This window comes from Plodia interpunctella, chromosome 4 (assembly GCF_027563975.2).
Source record: "Plodia interpunctella isolate USDA-ARS_2022_Savannah chromosome 4, ilPloInte3.2, whole genome shotgun sequence".
Lineage (NCBI taxonomy): Eukaryota > Metazoa > Arthropoda > Insecta > Lepidoptera > Pyralidae > Plodia > Plodia interpunctella.
Genome location: NC_071297.1, coordinates 3,648,950 through 3,664,067, shown reverse-complemented (window position 1 = coordinate 3,664,067; position 15,118 = coordinate 3,648,950). Strand labels below are relative to the sequence as shown.

Genomic DNA, 15,118 nt, shown 5'->3' with positions numbered 1-15,118 from the left:
ACAGTCTCCGCTGTGCCGCATGCTAGAGGATCTCAACGCATTTCTGAACCAGGAACCTGAGTGTGATGTGTTCGTGGATGGATGGAAGACGCTTGTCAGGAATTGTTTGCAGTTTTGTGAGATTGACGATTGATAATACTGTGTTTCTCTAAGAAATTGTTGTAAGTGCCTATTTTTTCTTACTAAATACTTTAAAAGGATACATATTGTGTACCATTGTATTTAGCTAAATAAATAAATAAATAGGTGACTTCGGAAAATATGATAAAAAACTAACAAGTTCTTTTTTAGAAAGTATCAATTTTTTACACAGATGTCTCATAGCTCATAAATATGTAAAAAACAACGGCTCCTTTTAGTTTTCCATCGATTTTGCACACATCAAGGATTCCAGTGCGCTTTGGCTTAAAAGTGGGTCTTGCCAGTCGTGTGAAGTAAATATGCGCATATTGTATATTGTATGTTAAACATTAACCCACGTATGTGTGAGATGGGACGCATCCGTTCAGTTACAGATGACCTCTGTGACACAGGATTCAAAACATTATGTATTTTGTGTCTTGTTACCAATACTCGTTCCAAAATAGAATACATTTCGGTGCCGTGTACAAGAAACATGAGACGAGTTTTAAAATGTATGAATGGAAAAAATACATTGAAAGTACAGCGTATCACTGCACTGTACTGTTCAATTTATATATTTTCGGATAAGCATAAATGATGTTAAATTAATTAAAATATTTGTATATTCATTGATAGACATTATATCTAATTGCTGCCTACCAATTAGTCCAACGACTATATCCTCCCTCCCGCTACTATTCTGTGAAGCTTTTCTCTCACTATATCATATCTAAGGGGCATAGGTCCAACTTCTTGAATGATCTCTTTAATCTTGCTTTGTAATTAAGTGTTCACACGCCTAGAGGTAACAGACAAGGAAGAAGAGGCTATGGTTTATTAAATAACATGACAATTTTTTTAAATTCAACTAAGATGGTATAAAGTAAAAAAAATATTTATGACTTTTTATTGATTTTACATTACATTATTTGATATGATCCATACTCATCAGATGAAAACATGGATTCAAAATTAAACTAAAAACAAAATCAGTTGTCTAGTTTCGAAGACACGTTTTCTACGTGAAAGCGACTTAAATAAATTGTAATTTTTAGGGAAGCGTGAATTAACATCCCTAATACTGCCCGGTTTTTGCTTTTAATTTCGCTACCTATTTTTTTATTGGTTACTATTAGCGAGGTATCAGGTGGCACGGACAAATGTGTCTATCTGTAATACTCTATGTTTCCGGTTTTACCCGACTGTACATTAAAGAGAGATTTGTGATGCTCCTAATACATAAAAGCTTGTAAAACGCAATGTATGAGCGCGGTTAATAGGGGTTATTTTTGAAGTAACAGTTTAATTGAAGTCATCAATCAATGTGGCTTCACTGTTTTTGATGATTTAAGTTCGGCTGAAAGTGTTTTATAATCGAAATGTATATTTCTAGCTATCTATGCTTACCTAATGAATGCTGTTAAACGAGAAATATGTTTAACTCATGCTGTAGCATCCTAAAATGGAAATTATAGTAATTAAAAAAGATCGTGACAAATTTTGAATGATAATCAACAATGATATAGATAATAATTTCAGACGTTACGACGTATGACAAAAATATATACAAAAATATAAAATATATTTTTCTAAGAAGTCGAACCCTACAATTTTTTTTGGATGATTTCTTTATTATGTGGAAATAGTAATCAGAATCCGCCGATTGAAATCCATTGTTTATTTTTATTTATTCAAGTACATATAACAAATTGCACCAAAAAAGTACATTTTAAGTACCTAACCCCGTATTCTTAAATCTTTACTCGACTTGAGTTTGACATAACCTTTGGTCGGGGCACAAAATTATGAACTACACTGCAATTAAAAAAAGAAAACAGATGATGATGTTTTGATATAAACACACATTAGACATTAGTAAACACTGGGATAACTTAAGCGAGAAGAATTGTTGTTTAAGATATCAATTTACAGCTTAGTACTATTTTATCACAAATGAAAAATAAAACTTTTAGTAGAATATTAGTTTCTATTTTAGTCTTGCATATTTGCTAATTCACGGCTCACTTTTAAGGCGACGATAAGTGGCGGCCAGCTCGCCGGAAGTCGTTTTTTTTCCCTCGCAACTCTTGAGGGCTTTGCAAAATGTCTTCGAAAACGACTTTTCTCCCGTAAGTACGTTTTGACATCCTATTGAGAGTATTTTTTACAATACGGCCCCACTCAGACTCATTCAGTTTGGTTTTTTTTTCTGTATATTTTGCTTAGGTTTCATCTTTTTATATTTTTATATAATATTTTGAAGTTTTAAATACCTAATAATAATGTATTTGTATTAGTTATGTTCAGATATTATTTGATGATACGTGTGGCAAAAATATATTTTATTTAGGAATAAGTTTCTAACACTTAAAAGACAAAACTACATTACATTACACTTAAAAACAAAACTTTCAACAAATTTTTAAATCTTAAAATATATGCCAAATTTTTATAAAACAATACGAATGTCAAATATAACATTACAACATATGATACCATAGATGCATAATTACAAATTTACAAAAGAAAATCTTAAAATCAAATCTAAATCATATCAATTCAACTTACACTATTCATCCGCAAATTCCATTAGCACACGCAATAAATTTCAGCACAACACAATCAATCCGATAAAAAAAAGTCAAATTTCACACACACGTTCAAATTTCCCGCCTTTAGACACGGACGCGACACGTCCTCTCCGAACGAGCTCCGGGAGCCGACTGACGCTTAACGCAACGCAGTATCGCTAGTCTGGCTCCTAGTCTAGACGAGGGATGGGCAGGGAAAGATCGAGGGTGATATAGACCCTTCTTACCCAGAAAACCTCCAATATCGTAAGGAAGTAGGTCCATTAAGCTAATAAGTCCGTATAGCTAATGTTGATTGTTTAGACTTTGTCGTCAACTTTATTTTAATCAAATGTTAGCATGACAGAAAAAATGTAAATTTTCATTTTAAAAAGAGAAACAAATTTTTGGAATATTTTATTTAATTATAATTACTACATAGTATAAGACAAAATTGCCCTCCGCCTCTGTTTGTTTTCATTGTTATAAAGGTTATATCCCTCCCGTGCGAATCCGCACCAGGGCCCTAATTTAAAATATTTTAAATCATATTATTTGTCCTTACCAAATTATTTACTTAGGAAAATCTACAATTACGAATCCAAATCAGAAGCTAAAAATAATTTTAGAAGCCTAAAATAAAAAGGCTGAATAATGTTGAATTAAGACCAAAACATTGCAATGGCCAGCCTTAAGCCAACTCTCAAAGATCCGAGGTAAGAAAACTTTATCTTACAAACTTCGAACCGTGGAATCTGAAATTTTCTTTGACTTTTCATTTATAATCCGATATAAATTGAATCCTTGTAATCTTTTCCGCGGAATTACGAGTTTGAATCAAAAGTCTCAGGAATTTAACGTAATGACGCCTTTGATTTGTGATTGTTTCATTAAATATCTATTCACTGAATATGGGGTAATTTGAAACGATATAATTTATAGCGTTATCTTCCAACCTTCTTTACAGAACAGGAATATCTTTCTTTCATAAGGAAAAACAATCATTTTTAATAATCAATGTAACGCTACTTATATTTCTTTTTTTTTTCTATAAAAAAACATTATTCAAATATTAATGTACTTTTATACAGTCGTAAAATGATTTTAAGTTAATAGTATACAAAAAATTACCAATAAAAATAAGAATATAAACTGATAGACCTGACATAGAAACACAGGCGTACATTTATTCAAAACTTCCTCTATGTAAGTGACGGCATGATAAGCAGCGTACTAGTAGAAAAATTAAAAATCTTCATAAAACCAATTCAAGGTTTACAATGATCATCCACTCTCACTTCAGAATTGCATAATATTCAATTTTCTTTATTTGTGACGCCATTTTACCGGATGCTATTAATAAAATGTCTACAGTGAATGCACCGGCGGCGAGAGCAACTATCGATCTAGTTTATTTTGATTTTGACTGGAAGCTCCTAAAGCTAAGTAAGTAGTAAGTAGTTAGCTGCTCTTTAATGGATACCTAAGTAGATAATTTGGTAGGTAGAGGATAAATAGGAAAGCGGATCCAGGGGTGCACAGCTGCAGAAGCAACCGTGAAAACGCTCAGATAAGAGCTGCTCTTTGGTATAGGTGTTTGAATTTCCTACTCATATTTCACTAAATGGAGAATGAAATTTCATGGAATGTAAGACTTTTCAATTTTGGCATGGTCCGAAGAAATGTGCACACGATCTTTATTGTTCAAAATTCATTCATCACTTATATAGAACTATATGCTAACGTTGAAATGTTGCTTATAATCACAATTAGATAAAGTGTTGTCAAAATTATTTTCATCATAGATATAAGATTTCATTAACAAATGAAATCTCCTTGGTCGTACTAGGAAAAGAAGTCAAGAAGGAAATAATAATTAAAAACAGTTAACAACTTACTTAATTGTAATTATACCACACGTCATATCACAAATAACAGTGAGATAGCTTTACTTAAACAGACAATCCATACTCCATACTAAAAACAAATATGAAGTTATGACTTGCATTTTGGTTGCCAATAAATAATCTCAAAGATTATTGGACCGATTTTCATAATTCTGTACTCGTTCTCAACAAAATGATTGACTTTATTGTCGCGATTAACGTCAATTTAAGTTAATTTCAGCATTTTTTTATTATTATGAATGAACCACGATTGTATAGTCAAGTTTAATAGCAAAAAAAAAACAAATTACAGTCGAAAATATAAAAACCATAAATATACGTATTTTACGATTACGTATTTTTATATTTTCAAAATCCTAGGATTTTGAAAATATAAAAATACCTAGGATATTTAAATATAAAAATGCGAGGGTGGCAAATTGAAGTCCGGACAACGCGTATGACACGTCATTATAAACGCTCCTCTGCTTTAACTGTCACTGAATAATAGGATGTCCATGATTTGGCAGTTTTCTTCGTTACTTACATACTTTTGATTCCGATGACAAAGATAATGCATGAAGGGTTACTTTTAAATTGTTCATTTTCAATTATCGTGGAAGATAATTTTTATTTATAGTTTGGCTTGTGTATTTAACTGTATGTATTCCTTGTACCGTATTGTGAAATATTATACACAGAATTTGCATTAACATGGTTATCATGGCGGACGCGTAAATTGAATTTTGAGTTAATTATAACTATGATAAATTATTTATACATAACGTAATGTACATTTTGGTTTAAATATATTTTAATAGGCGAAATAAAAATTGAAAATCACTAAGCATGAATTGAAATTTTGCTCGGAGCACATTTGATCTTCGATATTTTTATTTACATAATGTGTTGTGGACCACTTCAGTTATATTATTATGTCCTTAGTGAGTTATTTAAATTATTTGCTCTTCGTTCATAATTTACTAAAATATCTTAAAAAATATATATCTAAAACTCTTCCCAGGAACTAGATAATCCGCCACATAGCGCTAAGCTCACATTGGACAAAGCTTTTGAGTAGGGAGGGCTATCATCCCGTAATATTTTCGTCTCCACTGTTATTATTCCTAATTGAATTGATTAGTATTTAGGTCTTATTAAAAAAACATAATATTATATGATTTTAAGGAGATATTAATATTGTCAAAAAAAATAAATTAATACATTTGTGTCAATATCAATGTTTGTTCAGAAATTATATTTTAGACGTAAAATTTTAAATGGTTTTATAACTTTCAAAGCGTATCTGTACTAAAATAAAAAAAATGAAATATTTGGGATGAAACCTAAAATTTTTGAAGGTATACATTTCGTACTATATGGGACGAACATATAGAGGGACGAATCGCCGACCTGCTCAAGCTTTCTTGTCGGGTCGCCGCCGCCGCCGGCGCCACGAGCGAGCTTTTACTATCTCCAAAGCACACAGTTTGACGTTTACCTACGTGTGTTTATTGTTGGAAAAAAGGGTTTACGTGTTGTGATATTTGTACCTAGTACTGTTACGGATGCTAGAAATAAAACTGTATTTTATTTTTTCCAAATAAATCCAGTATTTTTAGAACATCATGTTTATATTTTGAAAATGTTTTGATAGTTTTCTTTTTATGGAGAAATATAATCGTATAAAAGTCTCTGATTGATTGTACCTTCCGTCGACTCTTTTATTAATAAATTTGTCATCATTACTTAAACTTAAGTATTAAATGAAAAAGTTCACTCTATTTCTGGAAAATATGCAACTTTATGCAACGATTCAGGACGCGTCTCGTTCAATAGTTCAGTTTCAATGTTTGTTTGTTGGTCGTTCTTTCACAACATCAGCAAGTATTATATTTCAAGCATTAGATTCAACTAGGAATCATTTATTACAAGTGTAATGATTTCTAAACCATTTCTTAGGAGTCGGTTAAGGACCTCTGGAAATTAATCGATACGTACACGTGAGGTATACTGATAAAAACAGTAGGACAATGAAATAAAATGCAACCGCCATAAATAAAGACAGGGAAAACAACTTCACTTTTAGTTTCCGTATTTACTACTGGAATCGTTCCAGTTTCACTGCCTACCTCATTAACTCACTAGTGTTACTTACTATGGGATGTCCATGAATTCGCGAGGACAAATATATAATGTACAGAAATATTTGGAAAATTGGAATTCCACAAGAAAATTGACGGAGTGTAACGACAACGCGGCCGCAGCAGTCGAAACGCTCTGAGAAACAATAAAAGCTTATTTTATTTATCAGTGAACATTTTAAAAAATAAAAAAAGTATCATAGTTTTCTATTGGACCCAATTTATAAAACCTAAAACGGTGAATTTAAAAATTTTGAATCTACCATTCATCTTTCGACGTCACTATTCCTATCGATAGTTCTACAATCTCGTTAATTTATGCCCAAAGTACGAGCGTCATTTTATTTTTGTCTCTTTATTGCGCCCTTCGTTAGCTTGAGAGGTCATTTGGCTGACTGCTGATGTGTTTGCAGCAATTAAAGTACACCCATTTCGTATTGTCGGCTAGGGTTAATGAGGTGAGAGAATTGGTTCTAGTTGTTAACCAGATAATTAAATTGTGTGTCTCATTAAAGCAACTTAACCATTTTACATAGTACAGAAATATTGTTGAGCAATAAGATTAAGTATTGCTGCAATATTGTAATTTGATAAAAGCGATTTCATTTTTATTTAAGTCTTCACTGCTTAAGTACGTAGTAAGCACATGTGCAATTTTTAATTTTATTCTTTCGATTGGTAGATCATATTTTTTTAAAGATTCTATCGGTTTAAAAGGAAACATAAAATAATTTTTCATTATGATTATTCTAACTGTTACAGGAAAATCCATTGAAATAAAACCAAATCTTTTGTCATTTTTTACTAAAGTTAAAAAATTCATTCATAACATTTTTTGGTATAAAAAACAGGTGTCTAAATCCTTCTTTATTCTTAGTGTAACCATTATAAATCCCTGTCATATATATTAAAAGTCATATCATCCTGGTTCGATAAGCATCCTCTATAAAATACCCAGCTGCCATTACAAAGAACCCGTCGCTATTGGTCAGTCATTGTTCATGATCGACACATTACAATAGACAACATCACTGAATGCAAGTCTCAACAACAATACTTCTATTTTCTCTAAGATCACGGACCAATCACTTCGACTACCATATTTTAGATTTGGAATAGAGAAGTACATCAATTTATGAAACAGGTTCAAAACATCTAGCCAGCGTGGTTTTTAAGACTTTTTCGAATTGAATGAATTAAAATGGCTCTTTTGAGGCCGAAATCCCATGTTACGCGTAGGTAGACTCCGCTTTTATTTTGACACACAAACGTGAATCTCTTTGTTACGTTAAACGCCATAAATCAATAGGTGAGGCAAAAGTTTTAACAAAAAAATATAAAACGAGATTCGTGAATGTCACTTTTTATATCGACGCATAAATCGTTCCTCAACATTTTTGTTGAAATACATGACCTAAAAATGTTAACTTATTAAGACAAATCTACACTTTTGTGGCTGGTCGTTAAAAAGTAGCTATTTTCGTCTAAATTAACATAGAAAGTATTGTTGTAATCTGACAATTTATACGAATGGTTTCCAGCAATAACACGCGACCAGAGATTTATCATGTGACCAATAGAATTTCAATGCGTCGACCACCCGCCAACTTACTAACGATGTCGTTTTGGAGACAATGGTAGTGGCACAATGCAAGAATAACGACCTTCCTAGACCGTGTGCCATTGATACCGTTGCTAGCTAAACAGCCAAAAACAAAAGATACGTATAAATCACTTACCCTGTACCCCACGCGTCCAAATGCAAATACATTGTATTACCATCAAGAAAACAGCTTAACAATCAATTTTAGACGTTACCGCTCCCACTTTAAAGGCATTTAATGTTTGAATTATTGTTCATCGAACAGCAAAGATAAGTTTGTCGTGCATATACACTAACCACTTCCACGTAAACAATAGTCGCTTTAGTTCAATGTTAACATTATTACTTTATGACCACTGAACATAATCATTGGTCCATTGTGGGTTCGATTCTCAAAACTGCATGCCTAAATATCTGACAATCACCCAATACGGGCGGATGAGAAGGGACAATATTTTTACCGCGATGCGAAACGAATCACTTGTACGAATGGTACAATTCTAAGGTTCTTGCTATTGTAGAAACCTTTAGAGTAAAGAGGTCATAAAATCATAAATTAACTGTGATTCCTCAGTATTTCAAAATAAAGTAAAAAATTAGGATAGATTTTTCACGCCATCAATCAAACTGATGTTATGTGTTATGTGATGTGTGGTCCCTAGAATCACTCCATATCCGAGATTATCGCATGAGGCAATTAAAGTACACATCACAGACAACGGCAACAATAGCATTTCCAAGAAGGATTGACGTCAAGCAGACGGCCGGTTTTAAAATCATAACCAAATTTTCAAAATTTATTGTCTACTTATTTTTTACGCTGACAACTCCGTGCTTTGCGGCGTCACAGCCCCGAATCTAACAGTAACACGTTAAGATGATAAATAACTAGCCAAGCTCTGCCGTAAATCTAGCTCTATCTATTTTCCCATGAAAACTGTGCACCCAATGTGCGTATTCAGATTAAACCTCAATAAAAGAGTAAAAAAATGCAATTAACCTTACCATCACTAACTACAAAGCAGAAATGCATGCACCGTTAAATTACGATTTTTTACTGCACTTTTTCAAAGAGATTGCATTAGGCAACCAATTAGCTATACAAGCTATACTTATTTGCGTACATAGCCTTAATTTAAAGGAAACTCGTAAGCCACAACCCGATTCTAATTATGCGCTCGACCTATCTCCCTTCCTCGTTCGCGAGTAGACAAGGACGAAAAGTTATAGACACCCCTTTCTGGACAATTTACGCAATGTGGCTCTTCCTGTTAATCTAATTGCCGCTTTCACGTTTAGTTGGTTGGTGTTGCCTTGACCTTTGTAAATGCAGTTTGCATGTTGTGTCATTTTTAGACTGAAAAAGTTAACGCTTTAACTGTAAAGGTGAATCAATATTAACCACAATGAGTTTATATTCAAACTTTAAGCCTTGTTCATTAAAACTTTATTTAATTCGAGACTCTTCTTATCTAGTGTTATTGCGCCCTCGTTGGGGGTCATGGCCCATTCTCCTTATCCATCCTTAAGTAAAGCCAGCGCCACATAAATGGGGACATTAAAGGCCTACTACATCACTTTCTGATAATATATCATATAGACATCTGACAGGTAAACTAACTGCTAGATAGATCTCCCTGAAGGCCACATATAAACTATCACATACATAATCAGCAAGCGATAAAACAGCCGGCTATAAAATTAATATAGGTAATTGGGACTTCTTGCTAATTTTCATTCTTACAATCTGAAAACTTCAATTGGTACCCATGTATTGTATATTCTGAGATAATGAACGTGACTAGACAATCAAATTGGACGTGAACACTCAATAATTGTTCATGTCAACTAACCATAACCGAGGACCCTTTTCAATATCACCATAAATCATAATAAAGTATGGTTGCTGTCATCGCTGGCATAGATGGAGCCACTTGAGATGATTGCGAGAACTTTGCAAGGAGTGAAGGTAAAGAGGTACTACACTAAGCCACGATATCCTGATATCCAATGCTAAACTGCAGGGAAAGTTACCGGAATACGCTCGTATGAGAGAGAGAGAGAGAGAGAGGACTGTATGTTTGTACCGCGATATTTGCCAATGCGTAGGCGTAATATTTTCTTTGTTGTCCCTAAAAGGTGATCCCCCTCGAAAACATTGTTCCTTCTCGCATGACAGGCCAAATTAACACATCGTCCGATACCATTAAACACGTACAGAATTACGCATTGGAAAAGTTTCGAAATACCTTCTGGCGACTTTCACATTATTGGGTAGTGAAACTACGGTAAGTAGTGAGCGATACGGATTTCATGTTCATTTTAATGCAAATTTGAATTGAATTCATGTTCGTTTTGGATTTTAATGAAAATATTACAATACATACTTAAGTCAAAAAAACCTTACGAGGAGAAATAAACTATTATAGCTGTTACTCGCGGCTCATGGACCAAATAGAATCTTGTAGTTGTTTGCGAGTTGATTTAAATAAACCTATTTGACCCTCCCCTATACGTGCTAATAACATTCAGCTAGAAAGAAATTGAAGCCAGATCGACCCGTTATTTTTATACCGTTTCGGTAATGAAAAAAAATTGTTTGAGAGATTCTTGCATCAACACTGAATCGTCAACTAGCGTGGCTATTATCAAAATTATAAGATTGAAAGAGAAACTTGCAACCGAAACCATATAAATGCCGGAACGTTCGCGATTCAATTAAGATCCAGCTGATGTCATTAGCGCTGAGTATATTTAAAAACATCTTAGAGGACACGACTAATTTTACAAGTAGGTACTTAATTTCCACATTGCTCTTTTTTATTTATTTTGTATCTCTGAAAATAAAGACATGACAATGCGAAGCCCTCATACAATACAAAACACATTGTGCGTAGATGAAAAGCGAGAATGACGAGATTTCGTGAGCCGAGAATAATTGTTGCGACGTAATCTGGGGTATATTAGAAAATGTAGTTATAGCGTGAGGTGAGCAAGCACAAACAGACACGGCAGGCTTCGCACGCGATGCTTCCAAGGGTGGGAAGGAGAAAATCGAGCAATTTTGTAGCACGCTCCGTATTAGGGAGATAATTCACTAGTCGGTTCTACAGTGACGTGGATGTATTAGTGCATGGAACATACCTGTGAAGATTCCTTTATTTATCAGTTGGCGATTGGTTTCTCTAAACTCTCCAAACAGAAATCGATTTAGAATGTAATGTAATGAAAACAATTTTTTTTATAAACGAGATTTGTGGTGTCAATATAGTAGTAGAACTAACAGCAGTCAATACGGAGTGCTGTTAGTCCTATAATGCTATATTCTACTATCTGTCATACCAGACAGTGTGACAATAAGAAAAAAATCATCTGTGTCAATTGTGACAGAGTTGGCACCCATGTTTTGTATTGCAATTTATAATTACTTAGCAGTAATTAGTCTTTCCATGCCTTCATTATCAAAAGAATAATAAAAGCAATGTATTTACCTTTCTGAAAATTAATATTACTTATTCAAGCTTGGGACAATTTACCAAAAGGCTCGCTTTCATCATAGCATCCACCATTATGTTTTCCTTATAGGTTAATAATGCTTATTTCAACGTGTGCAATGAAAAGAGCAAAAATGAACTTTGATACTCAAATAATAGAGTCTATTTCTTGGTGTTCAGAAGTCAGAGCATCATTTCAAGTTGAGTAGGTCCAATTCTTTCGCCGCCGTCATAATGTTTGGCGATTTATCAAATAGCAATTTCGTAATAGATACCCGCTTGATGTGACAGAAGATAGAATGCATAAATTGCACAGATTATGGCGTCCAAATTGAAACTGCCATAATTATATGCTGCAGGAAATGTATTCATTATTGAATGATTAACTTAAGTGTTCGATGTATCGGTAATTTGAAGGGATAGTAGATGGATTTTTTTATTTAATCTAAGTTTTTTTTTCACCTTTCCGATTTATTTATGGACTATGGTATAACTTGTACACAGCTTATATAACTTGCACACTTTAAGAGCTTACTGTTGGAAAAGCAAAAAACCAAAAAATATTTCAATGACGCTGCATCTACTGTTTTTAGTTAAAGTAGGTATGCTATTACATTCAAATTAAAACTTCAGGAACCATAAACCACAAACACAAGGATTGCTACAGCTGCGACTCTTTATGTAATAATGCTATTGTTGCCTTTGTATACTTGTGCTATCTGTTTTATCGTACTTGCTTTGTGCTCTAACAAATACATTTTTTTCTGTTCTCTTTCTACTTCATCACCCTTATCTTTCAACACGAAGAGTTCACAATTGAACAACACCATATATTTTAACTGCATTTGTTTGCTTGTTTGAAGTGATATCCGAAAGATGACAATAGATTTAAATGACTATATCCCGACATCTATCTCAGCATTGTAACGCAACTAAAAAGCGATGGAGTTATTTAGGTTTTTTTCGAATACGTGTTTCCGTCTGTTGATACAAGTGGTAAAGATATCAGAAGATACGAGGAAGATAAAGAAAATAATGTTACACGATGGCCAGTTATTGTTTGTCCCATAAAAAAAACATATTTTACATTTTATAGAGAGGTAGGTACATGGAAAACGTAGGTTGAACTTGTTGTTCATGTTATTTATTTTTGTATCATGGATATGAATATTGAATGCGTGATATTTGCGGAAAAATATAGGTATTTCTCAATAAGTAATAGAAATAAAATGCAGAACATAATATTTTATATTAATTAGATATTTTATTAGATATTGGAGGAATTCATTTAATTTATCAAACAAAAATCGGTCCAAAAAACCGTTGACAAATTTTTGTTTTGATAACTATTCGAAGGCCCTTATATTAATAGAAACACCAGTGAAAAAATTACTGCTATAATGACAATGTTTTCATAGATATGACAAAAATAAAATCATCTATTTTGGGACTAGTTCAAACGCTCCATACTAAACGACAGGTTCTACCGTAATTACAATGCCATAAAATATCCAATCCATTAACAATCGTCAAATCTTACGCGTTATTGACCTATAGCCGATAAAGGACCGGAGAGCCTTGGCAACCGGAAAATCCTCCCTAGGGGTGGATTCTCCAATTCGACCCAATGTATAGAGCATATCTATCCCAGATTTTTCAAAGGGTATAACTATATATTTGTGAAAAAAAAATCTTATTAGAAAGTCGACATGAGTGACCAGTTTTGGTTACTTTCTGAGTTTTTTATACCTATTGTAATAAGTTGGAAACGTAGTGAATATTTTCCTACATATATTTTTATTTTTTGAATGTTCATGTTTTTAAGATACAAACCTACTTTACGTATGTTATATTATATTAGCCTAAAAAAACATAATTTGCAATATATTTTTTCCTGGGCTTCGCTCACGCTCAATGGCAGTGATGGGATGTGATAGATATAAGAAGTCACTTAATACAAAATGTATTTTCTAATTGGTGTATTACTGTTATAGTATAATGTACTGAAAATACTTTTCAAACCTTTCAAAATACAAAATAGACATAAAACCAAACATATTCAAAAGCTTTTAAAAAACAGCTTACCTCACGACTCCATACCAGAAATGAAAGTCCGATCACAAGTGGATTTTTACACAGCACTTTACACTGAAAACCGGGACATCGCAATTTCAACGAGAGTCTGAAAATGAGGCCTGAAGCGTGCGGCCTTCTCCACGATCCGAAGCCTACTGAGGGGGGTCTGACTGAAATCTCCTGTAGGAAAGCATAGCGCGCGCATCCCTTTCTTACATGCGTAAGCAAAGGGTACCTCCATATGTTACTGAGTGCAATATCGGAACAGGTAAGGAATACCTCACATCGCCCCTTGCTAAGGAGGGTATAATGACTAGCAATAAAACTTAAGTCCAGCTGTTTTCAGGTGCTTGTGGGAAAGTGGAAAACGCGCGGGTGAATTTTTTTTTTTACGGCTGCGCTTAATTTTGTAGTTCGTTTTATTAGTTCTGTTTGCTTGTCGGTGTTTCGTTGTTTTACGTAACCCAACTAGGATAACGTAAAATTTTATATCATGTCATGTTCTTTTTGTAATCTCTCTATAAATGATGATTACTTTAAAAAGTCGTGGTGTACCCCATATCTAATATTGGCTGGTCATAATAGATTTTATCACGAACTACTTCTCCTTCTTCTGCTTCTAGCTTCTGTTGTAGAGAACCCAAAAATATCCATCCATATTGATTTCGGTAAAAAAATACACACAGAAATACATAAATTTTTATGTCAGATGTCATTACTCGCTTTATTTTTTACAGAGAGAAATTAGATAAAATAAAAAGTGGAGTTGGCAAAATTAATGATGTTTAAGTTGACAGTGTGAGCACAAATGAAAGGGACTTATGGATGTGTCACTTTATACAACGTGCCCATTTATTTTGATAATAAAATTCAAATCAATAATAGTTATTTAGGCGTGAAAATTCCTTTACCCCTGGTGTTGCAGGCGTTCATAGGCTACGGTGACCACTTCCTATCACATGGGCATGTTTGCTGGCTCAGTATTATATTAAAAAAATGTATTAGAAACTTTTATATTCTTAGAAATCAGATCGTGGGCTCCGATGCTCAAAGGCTAAGGAATAAGCTGGGTAAACACTCAGATAAAAAGACGTTCTATACTTTAGATATTTTGTTGGATGAGCTTATCTTTACGTTTAATGGACCCGCTAAGTTGTCCTTTTCCCTCTTTATGAGACAGCATTAACTGTATTTTTAAATTTCCCCGCTGATTTACGGGTGA

The 15,118-nt window shown here is 33.4% G+C and overlaps 1 protein-coding gene across 2 annotated transcripts in view; it reads right to left on the bottom strand.

The window, feature by feature from the left end:
* Positions 1-14,033, bottom strand: part of LOC128669424 (protein sax-3-like) — a 48,538-nt gene extending 34,505 nt beyond the window's left edge. The window contains exon 1 of one of the 2 annotated variants that reach the window (XM_053744251.2): positions 13,906-14,033. The gene's annotated coding sequence lies outside the window, so the exon portion shown is untranslated. Of the gene's footprint in view, positions 1-2,691; positions 2,836-13,905 lie in introns of those variants that run through there. The other variant, XM_053744250.2, reaches the window with a different exon arrangement.
* Positions 14,034-15,118: the final 1,085 nt, after the last annotated feature.